A 19,114-nucleotide genomic window follows, 5' to 3' on the forward strand; every position below is an offset into this window, starting at 1 on the left:
TAATCACCTCCCTGCTGACCTCCCAGGCTGGTGGTGAGCATCGGATGAGATGATGGATCGGAAAGTGCTTTGTAAGCGGGAAAGCGTGAAGCAAATGTAGGAGATTATTAACATTAATATTAATGAACTTGCTCACAGTTGGCCACTGGCCACAGATGATGGAACATGGGGAGCCGGGGGAAGACGAACTTTTCCAGGCTTTCTGTCGGGCTAGCTGAGGGGTCAGGGAGAGAGTGTCTCTGTGGTCATTTCCCAGATCCCTATAGCTAGAAGTACTTCGGGGAAAAAAACACCCTCTTTTTCAGCCATGGGAGCTGGTAGTGTGCAGGCAGCACCGGGGATGGTGTGGGAGGGACCTCTCTTTCCTGGCTAGCTCAGTGATGGAGATTGCTGGCATTGTGGCTCAAGGCTGATCTCTTTTTGGGACCTGAGGACTGACCCCCCCTCTGTGAACCCCACTGAGGGCAGAAGGGCTCCTTTCCCTATTCGGTCTTCCTCTCATCCTCAGCAGGCTAACCCATCCCCCCTTGGGGAAACTGCCAGCTCAAAGAGATGAGGATCGAGTAAGGCGCCTGCATCCTTTTTCTAGCACATTCCTCCACCTCGCCTCCCCCCACTCACAGGTGGGGGCCTTGTTTCTGGGAATGCCCCTGTGCGTAGTGTTGATCTGTGTCCTGGGCTAGTCCTCCATTCATTCATTCACTCACTCACATGCTCTGTAAAGCTTCCTGAAATGTCTGAGATGTGCCAGGCACTGGGATGCAGAGGTGAATGAGACCCTGTCCCTGTCATTAAGGCTCAAAGGCTGCTGTAGGTGACAGATGACAGAAGTGCAAACAGGCCTTTCTGCCACTCGCCATGGTTTGGAGCTATGGGAATGTCTCGGAGCCCAAGGTGAGGGGAGATTTTCAGAAAACATTTCCTGGAGGAAGTTGTTCTGAGCAGAGGCTGGGGGTGGGGAATACATGAGGTTCATACTTACCCATTACTTAACCCAAATGGAACATTCCAGATTCTCAACTTACAGAAGAAGGAGGTACAGATCCACAGGCTTCAGGAGCTCTGCTTCCAACTAAATCCCCAACCAGCCACAGTTCCCAAGGATGAAGAGCCTTCCACGGCTTCTGCCTGCAGGGGCTGGGGAGTCAGAGTCTAAAGATGGGATCTGAACTGCAGCTCTGCCTCAAACAGACCATGCCCTCTGGTCTCTGTGCTTGAAAGATGCGGCCAGGTTGTAAAGACCTGAGATCGTGGTTGTGAATAGCACCCTGTCAAAGGAGAGCCACGTTGTCACTCCCTATCATTTTATTATTCAGCTGGAAGTGTTCTGATATACCCAGTAGGATGGAGGCTTGGAGAGCACAGTCACATTGCACTTCAATATTTGTCAATTACTTTGCACCAAGTATAGGGCTTAAGAATGTGAAGATTTATAAGGATGCTGTGTGCTCTGTGTGCCTGTGTGCGTGTGTGACAGAGACAGAGAGAAGTGGGGAGGATGTCTGAGTGCTGGCTTGTCTCAAGAAACCCTTGCATTGAGGGTCCCACATGCACACTCGTTGGCTGTGGTCCATATATGCACAACCCCTTCTGTCCCCTAGCACGACCACACCCTTGACAATTTTACACTGTGCATCCCATGAGTGCCTTGGAGCAGCCCTGGCTCCCACTCACTCACTACGTCCCCAGGAATCTTTCTCATTGGCCCAGTCAGATCTCACTTCCTGGTCCATGAACCAACTTAATTGTGGATTCGGAGGATTAGGTGCCAGTGCTAATTGCTCTGTCATAAAGAGATGATGCTGAACCCTGGGATGAGGGGTCCAAATCCTGCAGGGTTGGAGAGAGAATATTCTGGCTGGTAGGATTCTGGAGGGAGAAATCATTTTAGCATGATGGACCTTCCAGGTGGAAGAGAGAGCAGGAGCAAAAACAAAGAGACTGGCTAGGGTAGGCTGAGTCTTAGGGATGACAGTGGTGTGGAGCAAGGGGAGGCTGGAGCCTGGCATGATGGCTACGGTCAGGCGTACACACCAGGTGCTGTGCTGGTTGTTCCATTCGGCTGGGGCATTGTGGATGCAGCTGGCTTTGACCGCCAGGTGGAGCAGTTGGTGATGGGCAACGAGGCTGGGCATGGAGCAGAGGACACAAGCAACCATGCATGGGCTTCTGGGAAATGAATGTGCAGCTGTGTGCTGGGTGGGCCTGGGGGAGGCCGGAGGCAGGGAGGCCTGGAGGGAGGTGGCTGGGACAGATCAGGGGGACAGTGGAGAGGCTGGCCATGGGGGCCAGAATGGAGAGAGAAAGAAAGGAGGATGGCACGACAGCCCGGATGTGTGGCTTGTCGCTGGAAGATACTTCTAGGGAGCCAGAGAGGAAGGGCAGCTTGGAGGGGTGGGAAGGATGGCAGGCTTGGGGACGGGACATCTGAGCCCGCCCCATCCCTCCCCTTTGTCTAGAGAGATCAGAAGCACCACTTGAGAAGTGCCTGCTGTGTGCTATGCATGGGGGCCTGTGGCTATAGCATCCCCTTTCACAGATGAAACAATGAAGGCTAAGGATGTGTGTGACTGGCTGGTCTTGCAGGGTGACCGTCTGACAGCACAACAAATGCTGGTCTCTCCCCTCCCTTTCGAGCCTGGACTGGCACTAACAGCCCTCCCCTCCGCACCAGTTATATGCCCACCTGGGCAGTTACAGCCCACAGCCTGGGCCGGCCTGAGGCATTTCTCTGAGCTCAGGAGGATAGTAAGAGCTCCTTTCTGGCTTCCCACCCTCAAAGAGCCCAGCCCTCTATTTGCAGCGGCTTACTTACTCGGCAGGCCCTTTGATTTGCAAGAGAAGCAGGCAGCAGGGCTGTCCCTGGCCACCAACAGATTTAGAGATCTGGCTTCGGGTGGGAAAAAAAAAGCTCCTTTCTCCTCTCTCTCTCTCTCTTTCCCTTTTTTCCTTCCCCGCCTCCTCTTCTGACTTTTTTTTTTTTGAAGATTATTTTTAACAAGGGATTTGAAACTTCAGATGCGGCAAAGCTCTGGGACAACGGGAGATGGAAGGTTGATGCTGATTGGCTGGAGAGAGGAGTGGGACAACAGGAGATGGAAGGTTGATGCTGATTGGCTGGAGAGGGGAGCTGCCCAAAAGCAGGACTGACTCATAGTCCTGTCCCTCAGCATTGACTGAGCACCCACGTGCACACATCAGGCTGGGTCCTTGACACCCATCCTGTCCTCCCCATGCTCCTAGGAGGGAGATTTAGTTCATTTTCCAGCTGGAAAAAGAACGTTTCGCTGCGGGTCACACTGTGGGTAAGGGGTGGAGTCTAGCCGTACCCACTCCTGAGGCTGGGACGCTGAAGATTACTGGGACCCCTCGTGGACCCCATTCCCCATGAGATCAAAAGCACAGGGGCTCAAATCTTTCTTTGCCTTCTCTGCTCCCAGACAGATTCCTGGACATTTAGAGATGTGCTTTGCAAGATTCCATTTTTCTGGGCAACCAAGAGGACTTATTGAAGCAAGCTCCTTCCTTCCTTGGCCGTCCCATCCTGGGTAACTTGGGACTATAATGGCGTAAGGACATTAGCCCAGCTCTGTTTTCAACCCCTCTTTGTGACTAGGAGAAGAAAACCCTACCCTGGGAACCCCCAGGGTCCTCACTCTGCCCACTCTGTGACTATGGGCAGACTTTTTAAGGAGGTGACTGCCTTTCTAAGGTGGGCTCCTGTCCCTTCTGCAGAAGCATGAGGTGGGAAAGGACAGCACAGGATGGTCCTGGGAACCTGGCTTTAGAGGCTCACTGATCCTGATAACGTTTGACAGCAGCCTCCCATCACGCTTAAGAGAAAATCCAGAACTTCCTACAGAGCCAATGAGGTCCTGCCTGGTCCATGCTATCCTCCAGCTATCTGTCTTTGCACAGGTCCCAGCCACACCAGCCCCAGACACCCTCAGGGCTCTCTTGCCCTTCTCAGGGTCCTTGCATATACTGTCTCCTCTTCCTTCACTTCTGGATGGTTCCTCTTTGCAACTTGGGCTGCAGGGAGACCTGCCCATCTGCCACCATCATTTCCTCAGCAGCACTTGTGGCTGATTCTGACTCTGCCACAAGGCCAAGCACCACCCCCAGTTTGTATATCTTTGCATTTCAAGGGCTCCCCTGGAGCCTGCTGCAGCCTAGACCCACCATGTGTGTGTGCGAAGTCGCAGCAGTTGTGTGCAACTCTTTGCGACCCCTCAGACTGTAGCCCGCCAGGCTCCTCTGTCCATGGGATTCTCCAGGCAAGAATACTGGAGTGGGTTGCCATGCCCTCCTCCAGGGGATCTTCCCAACTCAGGGACTGAACCCACATCTCTTGCCATCTCCTGCACTGGCAGGGGGGTTCTTTACCCCTAGCACTACCTGGAATGCCCTTGTCCATGGGTACCTACTAACAAATCATTGACTTTAACCTGGTGACTCCTTCCATTTCTTTTTTTGCAAAACGAGTATAAGAGCATCTACCCCATAAGGTTGCTGCAAGGGCAAGACCAAGTAAAGGGCTGGGCATGAAGGACCAGGAAATACCATCTTCTACTCATGTTAATATTCATTCTCAAGTAGAGCCTGTTCAGTGTGGCTGGCACACACTCACCTTGGAAACTTGCAAAGAGGAAACCAAGATTCATTCATAGAGGCAGCTCAAGACTGGCTCGTAGGCAGGCTGGCCACCTGGGTGCCTGGGGCTCTTTCCTGCCCTGTCCATGCCTCCTGCTGACCATGTGGATGATCGCGTGGCCTCCTCTTTTTAGAAATATTTATTTATCTGGCTGTGTTGGGTCTCAGTTGTTCCATGCGGGGTTTCTGTTGCAGCACATGGGCTCAATAGTTGAGGTACGCGGTCTTAGTTGTCCTTCAGCAGGTGGGATCCTAGTTCCCTGACCAGGGATCAAACCCACGTGCCCTGCACTGGGAGGAGGATTCTTAACCCCTGGACCACCAGGGAAGTCCCCATGTGCCTCCTCTTGCCTCATCGTGTCAAATATGACTGACGGGATACAGGATGCAAGACCTCAGAGAGAATGACTGGGGTGTGGAGCCGCTTCCCATGAGGGACCAAGAGCTGTCCCTCTACACGCTTCCCCACCCCCATAACAGGCTAGTCAAGCCCTTGGTCTCCCTTCCAGCTTGCCCATCTCATGTCCTTCAGCGGACTTCCCTCCCTAACGAAGGACATTTGCATGAGCAAAGCATCTCCAGCGACTGCCTCCTCGCCACCTGCTCCTGTGGCTCTCTCCCCACCTGAAGCCGTAAATACATATGCAAAGGCCAGTATGTTAATTTGTGTTTAAGCACCGGAGCCCAGACGCCACGGAGAAAGGGGATTAGGCGGTGGCCGTGGTGGGAGGCAACAGATGGCCTGATTGCTTTTACCTGTTGCTAATTTGTTGGGCACCGATTCCTCATTTGGGCTTAATTGTGCCCAGACATCCCCAGACGGCAGGGTGCCGGGCACTGGATGGCCCTTGGGTGTGCACGTGGGGCGACGGGTCAGATGCCTGCCTGGCAGCGAAATGTCTGGAAATGCACAGCCCTGCCTTGTTCTCTCCTGATTGGACTCCGATCCCTCTCCCTGGCCAGGCACTCAGGACCCTCAGGGCACAAGCCGCAGCGAGGAGGGGGCTGAGAGGCGGGCAGCGGGCCTGACCCTTCTGTTAATCAGCTGTGTGACCTTGGGTGGGTCGCTTAGCATCTCTGGGCCCCATCTGCCTGATGGGGAAATGAGCCTAGTCACACCTGCCCTATCTACTTTGCAGGGTTGCTGTGAGCGTGCGCTGAGATAATGGATCTGGGAAGCACTTTGACATGTGGAAGCCTCTCTAATAGGGAGGCATTATTTGCCAGCGGAGCGGTTAAGAGCTTGGATTCTGGAGTCAGTGAGGCCAGGACTGAATTCTTCTTTAAACTTTTTTATTTATTTATGGCTGTGCTGGGTCTTCATTGCTGTGCACAGTCTTTCTCTCGTTAACGGTGAATGTGGGCGACTCATTCGGTGAGTGGGGGTGCAACGGTGCAACGGTGAATGGGGGCTGCTCTTCATCGTGGTGCGGGGGCTTCACATCATGGTGGCTTCAGTAGCTGTGGCTCCCGGACTCTAAAGCACAGGCTCAATAATTGTGGCCCACAGGCTTAGCTGCCCCACAGCACATGGGATCTTCCCGGGCCAGGGATTGAACCCGTGTCCCTTGCACTGGCCGGCGGCTTCTTGACCACTGGACCACCAGGGAGGCCCCGGGACTGAATTCTGACTGCCACTTATAACTGTGAGGCCTTGGGCAAGAAAACGTAAGCTTCTGGAGCCTCAGTTTCCCCACCTGTGCTCTGGGTGAGACTAGCCTCTACTTCTGGGCTGTTGGGAGGAGCAAAGAAGTTAATGCAGCTGCTGGTCCAGCTCTGTGCTGCCGGAATGCAGCCCCAGCGAGCCATTTATAGTTTGCTACCACTCTCCCTTCAAGCCTCGTCTGAGCATCACCTGTTCAGTGAAGCCCACTGTGATCTGTGTTCCCTTCCTGGTTTTTGTTCAGTCACTAAGTCATGTCCGACTCCTTGGGCCTCCATGGACTGCAGCACGCCAGGCTTCCCTGTCCTTCACTACCTTCCAGAGCTTGCTCAGACTCGTGTCCATTGAGTCAATGATGCCATCCAACCATCTCATCCTCTGTCACCCCCTTCTCCTCCTGCCTTCAGTCTTTCCCAGCATCAGGGTCTTTTCCAATGAGTTGGCTCTTTGCATCAGGTGGCCAAAGGATTGAAGCTCCAGTTCAGCATCAGTCCTTCCAATGAATATTCAGAGTTGATTTCCTTTAGGATGGACAGGTTTGATCTGTGTCCCCTGCCGCTGTCAATTGTCTCCTCCTGGTGGAACTTGTTGGGGGTTTATCACTTCCCCAATAGTTGCAATCTGGTGGGATGGTAATCTGGGACTTGTGATCCTGTCCCCAAAAGGACAGCCCATGAATAAGTGTGGCTTGAATTCTGAAAGCATCTTCTGGAGTAGAAAAGAGACACCAAACCTCAGAAAACAGAGGGAAGCTCATGTACCCGCAGGGCAGGGGCCACAACGGAGGGGCACAGCTGGCCTCCTTTCATGCCTGGCCCTTCAAGTGGTCCTGGGTCCCATCTACACCCAAACCTAACTCCCCAGCCTTCCTGCCGATCCTTTGAGCCTCAGATATATTTCCAGAAAACTTCCTTTTGCTTCTGTGAGCTCATCTTTCAAGACCCTAACTGCTACATACCTAGGCCGTATACATACTTTAGTGACAGCAATGAGAACTTTATTTGAAACGTTTTCTATATGTGACTCCATGATTTGTTTGTTTCTGGATCTTGGGCAAAGCCGATCACCTCTCTGAGCCTCAGTTTCTTCTTCTGTATAATGAGTCAGGGGGAGGGTGGGGGAGACAGCTCCCTGGATTATTTGGAGAGTGAAAGTGTCCTGCTGGCCTCAAGCATGTTGCTGGCACTCAGCGATGATATGACTGGTTGGTGGAGCTCTATCAATGGAGGATGAATGGCTCTCATTTGAGAGCGTGGGAAAAACAAGGCATGCAAGCTTGTTGGAAAAGCATCCCTTTGAGAAGCTGGCTTAAGGGCTTATTGATGGAGAAGTCATCGTCTCTCTCCTTGGCCTTTGAGTCTCAGGGAAATGCACAGTTATTGAAAGAGGGCATAGAAGGTGGCAGAATGCTCTCTTGGGTCAAGTGGGAGTGGGGGCGGGGGTAGGGGGCAGCAGGTGCTGTGGCGGAGCAGGCGGGGTTCCTTGCTGCTCCTGTGGGAGAGGGGAGAGGAGGAAGCTAGAGGGGAAGCAGGGAGTGGGGCTGGGAGGAGGTGGTGAGAAAACCTCTGACTTCCCTTTCCAGCCTTCCTGATTTCCATTGCAGCTCACCCTTTCCTCTATTTATTTTTTGATATGCTAATTATCATGCTAAGTTGTTTTCTTTTTTTTTAAGTTTTATTTATTTTACTTCTGCCTGTGCTGGGTCTTCATCGCTGCGTGTGGGCTTTCTCTAGTTGCAGCGAGCGGGGGCTGCTCTCTAGCTGCCGTGCACAGGCTTCACGGCAGCGGCTTCTCTTGTTTCGGAGCACGGGCTCTAGGCACACGGACTTATTAGTTGCAGCTCACAGGCACTAGGCACGTGGGCTTCAGTCGCTGTGGCACACAGGCTTAGTTGCCCCGTGGCCTGCGGCATCTTCCCAGACCAGGGATCGAACACTTGTCCCCTGCATTGGCAGGTGGATTCTTAACCACTGGACCACCAGGGAAGTTCTCTTAAATCTGATTCTGCATCCAAATAACACCCTCCCTAAATCATGCCCCCACCCTGCCCCCCACAGCCCCTCATCTGTGTTTAACTTGGAGAGACCACGTCAAATGGTCCAGGAGTTTCTCACCTGCACTGAAGCCTTGGAGAAGAGTCTCCTGCATGGATCTCTCCAGTAGTTTCCCCTCTCCCAGGTGGGGGCAACTCGGGGTGCCCAGAACAAGGGTACATGGAGTCTGAATGAGCATTTTCTCAAGTACCTGCTGGAGGCTTGGGGTAGTTCACAATCCCCTGTGCTCCTGTCTCTATGTAGTGTGCCCGATGGTCAGAGCTGATGCTCTCTGCCGTGCAGGAGTTCCTCTTTACAAGGTGCCCAGCACGGCACCCAAGATGTAAAGTTCCATCTTTACAAGATGCCGGAGCTGCTGCACGTCCTCCAGCCTGACACATGTTCACACATTTGGTTCGGGGATCTCACCGCATTCATGTCTGAGGCAGGGATGTGAAACCAGTTCAGTGCTACAGAGCTTGGTTACATCAGCCAGTTGGACCCAGGGATGGGTTTTTTTTGGATATTATTGAATCTGTCCCACATTCACCTAAATTCTGCTCTTGACCTTTATCACATCTCTCTTCTCCAAGTCTGTTCTGCCGGACACCCTCACTTAGATGCCGGGGTCCAGCCCTGGTGGATCCAGGGTGATTCGAAGGTGGGGACGGAGTCGGCATCCTGGAAAAAACTTATTTAATTACAGATATAGAGGGAGATTAGAAACAGATAGTGTAGTAGGAGAATTAGTGGAGAAAAGAGGCTGAATAACTGGTTTACATGGAATCCCAATCACCACCTACATAGGTCACAGGCGTCTTTCCATTCTCCCAAAGGAGAGGAGGCACTGAGGCCTCCCCGGTCTGATCTCAGAAGCCCAGGCAGAATTAGCAGGCCTGGTGAGTACCCACATTTCAGATGGGAATTCAGCCAGGAAAGCGGGAGCGAGAAAGAAACGACACGGGGGAATCAGTCTTTCCAGAAACTGATCCGATTTCTTTATTTTTCAGGTTTGTTTATATACCTTTTTGTTATACATAGGGATGAATACAGAGTCACGCGGGGGTCAGCAGACCTGACCCTCGTCACAATCAGGTGCTTCATATAAAATTATACAAAGGTCTTATGAGTTTCATCATCTTTTAGCCATGAGGTCTGCTGACATTTTATGGCCCTTTCTGATACTGGTCATTTAACCAGAAAACTTATTTTTCCAGGGGTGAGTTTTTCTTAAATCAGGCGCCACCCTCCAAATAAAGTTACATTCCTATAGGGTTAGGGTGTAGTGAGTTACAATCAAGAAAGGAATTGACTTAACCTAAGGTTTAACATGATTAATCTTAAAGGTTAATATTTATTTTTCCTATATGCTAGTTATATTCATTATAAGGGCAGGAATATGAAGTTTTAGCAGCAAATATTGGCTCAACAAATGTAAACCCTTTACCAATGTTCCCCTTAAGATCTATTTTGTCTTAAGATAGTGATAAAGTTACATAACAGTGATTTATAGTGATTTATAACAAAGTACAGTGATCTATAACAAAAGAGAAGATTCATTAACTCAAAAGTCTAGTATTGCTAACATCAAAAACTACTATATTTCCTTTTCTATATTCCAAATACATTGATTAATATATTCCCAGGTGCCTAAGGATATGGAGGCCTGATGGCAATCATTGACTCATCAATGAAAAAAGCCCTATGCTAATACTCCAAACTCTCTGTGCTGTTTATGGCTGAGAGGCTGTCACACAAGCTAGTCTGTCAGCAGAGAGGTTTGACCTGAGACATCCTTGTCACACCCAGGGCAGGGAATTAGCAGTAATTATTGGCAGGATAAATGAAAAAACCCTTCACCAATATAATTCCTAATCATCCTACTAATACTATACTAATGACCTTCTAACTTCTCAAAAGAGTCTGTTTTTAGAAAGTTTTAAAACATCCCATGCCTCTCACAGTTGGGAGGCTGTAAACAATCACATGCGGCCGGTAGAGCCTGATCAGGCAGGCCAGAGAACCTCCAGAGTTCGTTAAGTTGAAACACTCTTGTTACGCCCAGGAATTTTTATTAACTGGAGCTGCAAGTTAACTCCTTCTCTGAGAGAAATGGTTATGGGGGAGAGCTCCCGTAAAGTACTCTGGTTTTGGGGGTAGATGCTCGGGAACAGGGGGTTTCCTGAGGCTTGGTCAGGCCTTTGCGCATGCCAAGCTTCCTTCCTCATGACCTTTGCCATGGGCGGAGCTCCTCACGCTGGCTCCCACCACTTAGAGTTAAGAAAACAGGGAGAGAGGGAGGAGCCGCTGCTCTGGGCCAGCACCTCTGTGCATCTTATTCCTCTAATCCTCACCACAGCCCTTTGAGGCTGGTCATCTTCTCTTTGTTGGGAGTGAAAATATCGAGAGTTAGTGAAGTTAAGTGACCTGCCCAGTGTTATGTGGCTGGTGGAACTAGGGTTGGAACCCACAGCATCTGCTGCTGCTGCTGCTGCTGCTGCTGCTAAGTCGCGTCAGTTGTGTCCGACTCTGTGCGACCCCATAGACGGCAGCCCACCAGGCTCCCCTGAGCTCCTCTTTATCACGCTGGCCCCTCCCTTCGTCTCTTAGCTCACAAGCATTCACTGCCCCAGTGGTAGCTATAGACTCTTCCATCTCTTCTGACTCAGAAACCACATAATTCTATGACATCGAGACTTCTGTAGACTCTAAAGCAACTTCCTTCCTCATACCATTTACTCCCACTGTGTTCCACCCCCATGGAAGGTACACTGACCGTACATATTAATAGTAATCCAGATAATGGTGGAAAACAGAACAGGCCAATAGGAAATGAGATGGGGATGGAAGATTGGGGGTCTGACTCTATGTGTGCTTGGCCAAGAGGTGCTGTGGAGCCCAGCAGGAAGCAAGCTTACCCTTAAACCCAAATTTGACTGATGTTTACTGAGAAGTGGCTGCTCTTGGAAACCCAGCAACCAGTTGCTTGGAAAGTGTTGCCAAATTTTATCAGGAATTTCTGGGGCTTCCCTGGTGGCTCAGATGGTAAAGAATCCGCCTGCAATGCAGGACGCCGAGGTTCAATCCCCGGGTTGGGAAGATCCCTTGGAGAAGGGAATGGCTACCCACTCCAGTATTCTTGCCTGGAGAATCCCATGGACTGAAGAGCCTGGTGGGCTACAGGCCATGGGATGGCAAAGAGTCAGACATGACTGAGCAAGTAACACTTACTGGGGAAAATTGGTGATAGGAAAATAACATTGAGAAGCTTGGGAGGACCGGGAATGATGATGCTCCTCTGGAAGTCAACTGCTTAAAAAAGGACAAAGAGAAGCAGTTTTCTTTCAAAGGAAGGAGGACCCCAGGGAAGGCAGGACCCCTGTCCCTCACTCCTTATCCATCATCACTGGGACCCTACAACTTGCATGCGGTTGTGTAAAAGGCAGCATCTGGGTAAGGGTTGAACCCTTATGGGATTCTGCACATTTTATCATTAATCTGTGCTTAATTTAGCTGTTCCAGTGCCCTGCACCATAGCTCTCATCCACTTGAGGGAAAGTGAGAAATACAGTGAGTTTTTCACAAAGCTAAGCATTCATTTTCAACAGGATTGTCTTTTTTCCCCCAGTATTCTCTCTTTCATATTTTCTTGGTGCTAAAACATCCTTTTATGTATGGAACAATGGTGTTAGTAGGCCAGACTTGACTTCTTAAGCATCTGTGCTTGGCAGGATAAAGCTGGCAACCTTATGTTGAATCCTTCAATTTTTGTCTTGAAAATTTTTGCTGAACTACAAAATCCTGAAGTCTGAGGACCACTGGATTGTACTATGTCAGTTATCATTTGTATCAACTCTCTTCCAAATCTTGAGGCAATTTTTTTCTGCTTAGTACAGATAGTCTTTTGAAATTCAAATACTTCAACCCTGGGCTTAAATTTAATAACTTTTTTTTTTGGTCTACAAGGTAACAGATATTGTATTCCACATATGCCATAATTTGGGCACAGGATATATTCTAAGATTGTATCTTTTGCTTTTCTATATCTGTTACTATGACTTGCTTTGAAGAGTGTTCAGTCCTTTAAGAAGACTCCATCCATGACACCCTAGGCTGGACTGAGGTTGGGAGGGGGATGAAGGGGAGGGGCAGAAGACGATGAGTCCCCAAGGTATCCTGTGACAATTTAGATAGAGCAAAAGCTCTAATCATAGGCAAGAGATTGCTAAGTTCCTTGGCCTGGGAAGGTCAATGCCAAGAAATTCAAACTGTAAGATGGGGGAGAGTATGTTAGAGAGATCAGCAATTTTAGAGGCTATAAGAACCTATTAGAGAATGTAGCGGAGAATGAGAAATGCCAGGAGTTCTCGACAGTAGGCAGGCAGCAGTTAGGGCTGGAGCTCCGTGTCTTCCCAGTGGATGGTGCAAGGTTAGAAGCCTGGGTGTACACACTGCGTGTGTCCCTGGAGCAGGGGTTAGGGCCTGTGGGTTAGCATCACTGCTGTGCCAGACAAAATGAGAGGTGGCACCACATTAGCTCATTTTGTGTGGCCACAACCACTACTATTGATAATGCAGAGTAAACAATCTGCTTCCTTCTTCCTGTTTTTTCCTGAGGGTGGGGTTGAGGAGTGAAATTAACTATGACTGGCTGTGAAGGATCTTACTGGGCTGATGAGAATGTTTCAAACTGGATTGTTGGTAACGGCTGTACATCTTGTAGAGGTACTGAAACATCGTTGAGTTTAATGATTAAACAGATAAAATGGGTGAGTTGCATGGTATGTAAATTATACCTCAGTCCTGCTTTTGAAAAATGAATGAATGGATGCTTTTTGGGCATAACTGCCTTAGGGATCTTGGAGAAGGGGGAGCTGGTGGTGGGGACCAGGGCAGGATCTAGACCTTTCTGGCCCCTTCCAGCTGATTGCCAGCATGATGAAAGGGGCCTGGTGGGTGTAGAACAGGGATGGGTAGGAGCCTAACAAACCCTTTCTACTGATGGAGCCTCAAGATGAGAAAGCCTCAGAGGCCAGGGTGTCTGAGGAGGGAGGGCGGGAATGGAGGAGCACCCCACAGTTGGCAGGTGGGGAAGGGGCACAGACAGGGAGGTCTGAAGTCAGTAACGGCTTCAGGGAGACAGAAGGGCAGCCAAGGGAAGAAATAAACCCGTGGAGAGTCTTGGGGCCGCCAAAGGGAATAAGAAGGGCGTTTTACAAATATATCAGGGGAAAAGGAATCCTTGAGAGCCGCCCAGGCCATTAATAAATGAGAAGGGAAATAAAATTAATGATGATGATAAAAATGGCTGAGCTGCTGAAGTGCTTTGTAAAATTGGTCTTTAACAAGGAAAAGAAGAAAAGAAATCCACGAGATGGGCAATTAGAAAGGGACAGAGGCCCTGGCAGTTAGTTGAGCTGATGAAAGGTAGGAAAGGGAATACTGAGAAAAATTGGCTGACGCCTGCCCAGTTCAGATCACCACATCCGGATGCAGAACTTGGGGTCTGAAGGGAATTAGCTGATGAAAGGATGAAGCTGTTGGCAGTTGTTTTAATTATACATATAGTTAATTTTCATATATTTATGCATATGTATACACACACACACTTTTTTTTAGAGGAGGGACAGTGAAGATTCAAGAGCTAGAGAGAGGAGAGGAGGAGGAAGTACTATATTACCATCGGATGGTGAGTTCCTCCATGGGGCTTGGCACTGTGCTGGGTACATCGCACACATCCTATCATGTAATTCCTTGTGGCCCTGAGTGCTTCTATGACCAGCCCGTTTCACAGGCAGGGGAAACTGAGGCTAGAGAGCTTATGCGTCCCTCCAAGATTACTCAGCTACACATATTGTTGGTAGACTTCAAACCCACGTTTTTCTGATTCCCAAGAGGGTTACCAGCTGCTTAGTCTAACTTTCAAGACTGGATTCTACACATCAGACAGAAAGGCACCCACCTGGCAGTGACCTACTTTGAGTGACTGTCCTTTGTCCTGAAGCCTGGGGATTCTGATAACATAGACAGGAGACTGTCTGGTTGTAACTCTGAGATGTTTAGGGAGGATTTCAGACTTCATGTGTTGAAGAGAAACAAGTGGGGCAGAGTTTGAGGGATGGGCCTGAGGCCACAGGATGTCAGTGTCCTCAGGGGTGTGTGGGATCCCAGCATCCAAAGGCCTTGTCACACCTGGGAAACTGAGGCCGGAGAGCAGGCAAGGATTTGCCCAAGGTGGAGCCAGGAGCTGGAGCTGACTTGAGGTCCAAGGCTGAAGTGTTTTTTACTCTTCTTGGCCCAAGTCCATCATTTGCCCTCACCGTTGACTTCTTTGCTTTGTCCTACGGGACTGACCTTGACTTTGAGTCTCAGCTTTGGCTCTGTCCCCTTCTCTCTGCTTTTGGCGGCTCACATCGTGGCTTCTTTAACCTCACATCTGCTGCAGTTTTGTTAACCCTGATGCCCCAGGGTAGGGGGTAAAGGGTAGAGATGAGGACAAGAGGGGGCAGTACATAAGACCCCTCTTGTCCCACTGGAGGCCTGTCACTGAGGGGTCTTGTGCATGGTGTGGTGGGAACCCCCCTATGATCTATTCAAACCCTGGCCCAAAGTCCTTACCTGCTTCATCTAACCCTTGCCACAGTTTCATCCCATGTGGAGTTGACTTTCCTTCCTCCAGACATTGGACTCGCCCGTGTGCCTTGCTCTGGTCAGTGAAATGTTAGCAACATGGAAAAAGCAAGGACTTGGAATGTGCCGTGTGGGTGGGCATCTTCTCTTGCACATCTGCTCTGCCATGAGATAACCATGCCACACCCATTCTGCTCATCCAGGGTGGGTGAGACACAGCTAAAGCACAGCCTCCCTAGCCAGCTCCAGCCTGTCATGAAGAAGCAGAGCTATCCTGGCCACCACGAAAGTGAAAGTGAAATTCACTCAGTTTTGTACAACTCTTTACGACCCCCTGGACTGTACCTCACCGGGCTCCTCTGTCCATGGAATTCTCCAGGCAAGAATACTGGAGCGAGTTGCCTATCCCTTCTCCAGGGGATCTTCCTGACCCAGGAATTGAACCAGGGTCTCCCTGCATTGCAGGCAGATTCTTTAGCAGCTGAGCTACCAGGGAAGTCCACCATGGTTTGAAGCAGAATTTCCTGGCTGAACTTAGTCCAGCTAAGTTTCCACTGACTTGAATATCTTTGAGAACAGATATTCATTCTCATATACCACCGAGATTTTTGTGGTTGTTTGTTATGCTGCATAACTAACTGATACACAAGGGATCAACACCATGTGCTTAGACAACTCTAGTTCCTATTTAAAAATCTCCTTTCCCCTCAACTTATTAAAAATAAAAATAAATCATTAAGCACTCACAACATGTCCATTCCCAAATTTGATGTGATGTGTTTATAAGTTTGGGTTACTGTTTTTGAGGAGCTCAGCATGGGGGAGGTAAAAAGATGATCACAAAATATGATGTTAAGGAACTCTTCCTTTGGGCGGGGAGTAATGATCTCGGAATGAAGTCTGGGGGAGGAAAAAGAAGGGAAGGATGTTCAAGGCAGAAAGGAGCAAAGCAAGCGCGTTCATTTGTGGAACACAAGCCCTTTTTGTGCTGGGGCTGTTACCCTTAGCATAGACAGGCAGCCCGGGTCCAGGTTTGCTTCTGGCATTTACAAGTCCCTGACCAAATGTTTATATGAAAAAAAAAAAAAAAAAAAAAGACATCAGCGACAGCAATTTATTATCAGATGATGAAGTTCAGGGAAACTCTATTAAATAAAAACGTGGCACAAGAGGTGATAAAACTCAAAGAAACTCAAAGGGGATAAAAGACTCAGGGCAGCGTTGCGGATGCAATAAACAACAGCATAATCTGGGAAGGCCAACGGCGCAGAGGTAATTACACGCCTACACCTGCTCTTGGGAAGCTGGGCTGGGGTCCAGGCGGCTGCGGACACGGGGTGCCCAGCACTGCCCTCACCCCACCTTACCCAAACCTCTCCTTTCCCCTGGGCTTCTCCCGGTGTCCCTTTCCCTAGGACTTTCCTCAGTGTCGCTTGCTTCCTGCGGGGGGAGGTGGCTGGGGGCGGCGGGGAGCGAAGGCGGGCAGCCTTTCCGTCCCCACGCAATAAACGTGGCCTCTCCCTCGAGCCCACCCCCTGCTTCCAACGCTCCCCCTCCCTCCAGCCCAAGTGTGTGTGACTTCCGAGTTAATCTGTCTGCACTAATTAAATATTGACGGCTGTTAAATATTCATGGGGCGTTTTAGCTGGCAGGTTTGATGTCTCCAGGCCCCGCCGGCTGCAGCTCTGCTGACGGGCCATTCTGACTGGGCACTTTGCGCTCCTGACATCCCCTCTGTCATCCAGATGTTCCCAGCTGTTCTGGGCGACCCCACCTGCTAGGGATCGCTCAGACCCCACCCGGACACGCCCCGTGAGCCTGCTCCTGCGGGAGGCGGTGCCGGTAGCTTTGGCCCTGGGGGCTTGTCATGTGCCACAGAAGGACTCGCCTGGGGTGCGGACGGGGAAGGGCTGGAACCCAGGGGTCGCTGAGAGGCCGGGTGGCCTGTCCTCCGGTGGGGACTCCTGGAAGTTCCTTCCTTCCATCGACTTCCGCTGGCAGCTCCGGTTCTGGGCCGCGTGGGAGGTGCTGGGGCAAGCGGTGGCCAAGCACAGCCTCTGATCCCTGCGGGGGGTCAGACTGAGTGGCGGTGGTCCCGCAAAGGGCGGTTGCGGTCCCCAGGGAGTGTCGTGGTGGGGGCGGGTATGTCTCACACACAGGAGCTGAGGAGTCTCAAGAGACGCCAGCCAGACTGGGGAGGGGGAGGTCAGGGCAGGCTTTGCAGGCGGAGACCGCAGGCAGAATCCTGGGAGACAAGCAGGAACCAGACCGGCTGGGAGGAGAGGGTTATTGTGGAAGGCCTCCCACCAGCGGAAGGGCAGAGACAGTGAGGGCCTGGGCAAGTGCGAGAGAGAGGAGCCCTGTGAGTGGCCATGGAGGCATTCCGGAGGCTGGGTGCAGACAGGGGGCGCCGAGGGGTGGGGGGTCCTGCCCCGCCCACGGTCAAAGCCTGCGCTTCCTTCCTGTCTCATCCCGCCCCAGCGCCTCGCTCCCCGAATACCTGGTTACCTCCCCTTTCTCCTCCCCGGTGGCTCAGATGGTAAAGCACCTGCATGCAATGCAGGAGATGCGGATTTGATCCCTGGGTCAGGAAGATCCCCTGGAGGAGGGCATGGCCTCCCCACGCCAGTATTCTTGTCTGGAGAACCCCATGGACTGAGCTGCCTGGCAGGCTAGAGTCCATGGGGTCATAAAGAGTTAGACACTGAGCACTTTCATTTCACTTCCACTTCCTGTGGGGGAGGACGGTGGGAAGGGGAGGGTCGGGAGGGCTGAGGTCAGAAAGCAGGAAGTCCTGGGAGGGTGCTTCTCCCTGGCTGGTTGGAAAGTTGGTCCATTGCTGGGTTTTCTTTATTTTTTTAAATTATAGTTGATTGGGTTAGGTTCAGGTGCACGGCTTAGCGATCCAGGATTTTTGCAGATTATTTTCCATTAGAGGTTATTACAAGATACTGGCTGTAATTCCACTGATGCTTTGTATTACAGAGCCACACAGACTTGAAGTGGGGGCCGGCATCTTCTTAGGCCTAAGAACCTGGTTTCCTGAAAGGGGCTCATCTCCTGGGAAAGGAGGTCAGACTGCAAGGCACACGTGGAAGTCAGTCAGCTTGCAGCCACAGGCCATAGGCAGATGGCTCCCCGAGGCCCTGAGGAGACCCCAGGAACATCCACCTGCCCCCTTCCCTCTGGGCTGTGGGTCTATTGCTGGCTTTGGGCACCTCTGTGTGGCTTCAAAACTCAATGCAGGGCCAGGGTGTCCAAGACGGCCACCTTCCTCCTGGGTGTGCAGTTCCGGTTGGGGTTGGAGACAGAAGAGGGGGGTGGAGGTTGAGGAAGGAGGAGGGGAAGGGGCATCCATGTGGTTCAGGAAGACACCACCAGGGTGATAACCCATGTCATCTCTCCCTCTAGAGGGGGAGGCTGTGCCCTTACTGTGCTGGGTCCCCAAGTCTGCCTGGCCCCAAGGACTTGTGAATCCTTTGCATTGAGCTTTGGGCCCAAGGGAATCTGAGTATCTGGAATGTTCCCTTTGGAAAAAAAACCCGAGGCAACAATTTGGACAGTAACAATTATAAGTTGCACGCTGAGAGCCACTGCAACACTGCACACGCATCATCTCATGGGGCCCTGCCGGCTAGAAGCTTCCATGGCCCACATTGCACAGACAAGGAAATCGCGGGAAAGAGAGGCTGAGAAGCCTGTCCAGGGTCACAGCTGGCCTCTGAACCCAGGCGGTCTGACTCCAGAGTCTGTGTCTTCAGATCAGTGCTAGTGGTTTTCAAAGGACCCTCAGGCAGAAACCCCCCTTTGCTGTTCAGTCGCTCAGTCATGTCCGACTCTTTGAGACCCCATGGATCGCAGCATGCCAGCCTTCCCTCAGGAGCTTATTAAAATGCAGTTTCCAGGCCCATCTTGGTCCCACTGAATCTGAATCCTCAGGAAAGGGCTAGGAAGTAGATTGGGATGGCGGGTGGGTCCTCTGTTCGCTCTGCTGACCCGTGGTCTGGTGGTCTCCCCCAGGGACAGAGCAGGTGGGGAGTCAGCCTGGGAACAGGAACCACCACCTGACGACCCCAACTGCTCTGATGTTTAAAAGCAAAGTGCTCTTTAAGACGCCAGCCTGACTTGGGGCTGC

The 19,114-nt window shown here is 51.1% G+C and overlaps 1 long non-coding RNA gene across 1 annotated transcript; it reads right to left on the reverse strand.

The window, feature by feature from the left end:
• Window positions 1-16,079: 16,079 nt before the first annotated feature.
• Window positions 16,080-17,673, reverse strand: LOC132657312 (uncharacterized). The gene is made up of 2 exons (XR_009595298.1): window positions 17,480-17,673; window positions 16,080-17,043 (listed from the first exon to the last, which is right to left on the reverse strand). It is a non-coding gene; the product is annotated as an uncharacterized LOC132657312 (long non-coding RNA).
• Between the last annotated feature and the right edge of the window lie 1,441 nt (window positions 17,674-19,114).

Source organism: Ovis aries, chromosome 11 (assembly GCF_016772045.2).
Source record: "Ovis aries strain OAR_USU_Benz2616 breed Rambouillet chromosome 11, ARS-UI_Ramb_v3.0, whole genome shotgun sequence".
Classification (NCBI taxonomy): domain Eukaryota; kingdom Metazoa; phylum Chordata; class Mammalia; order Artiodactyla; family Bovidae; genus Ovis; species Ovis aries.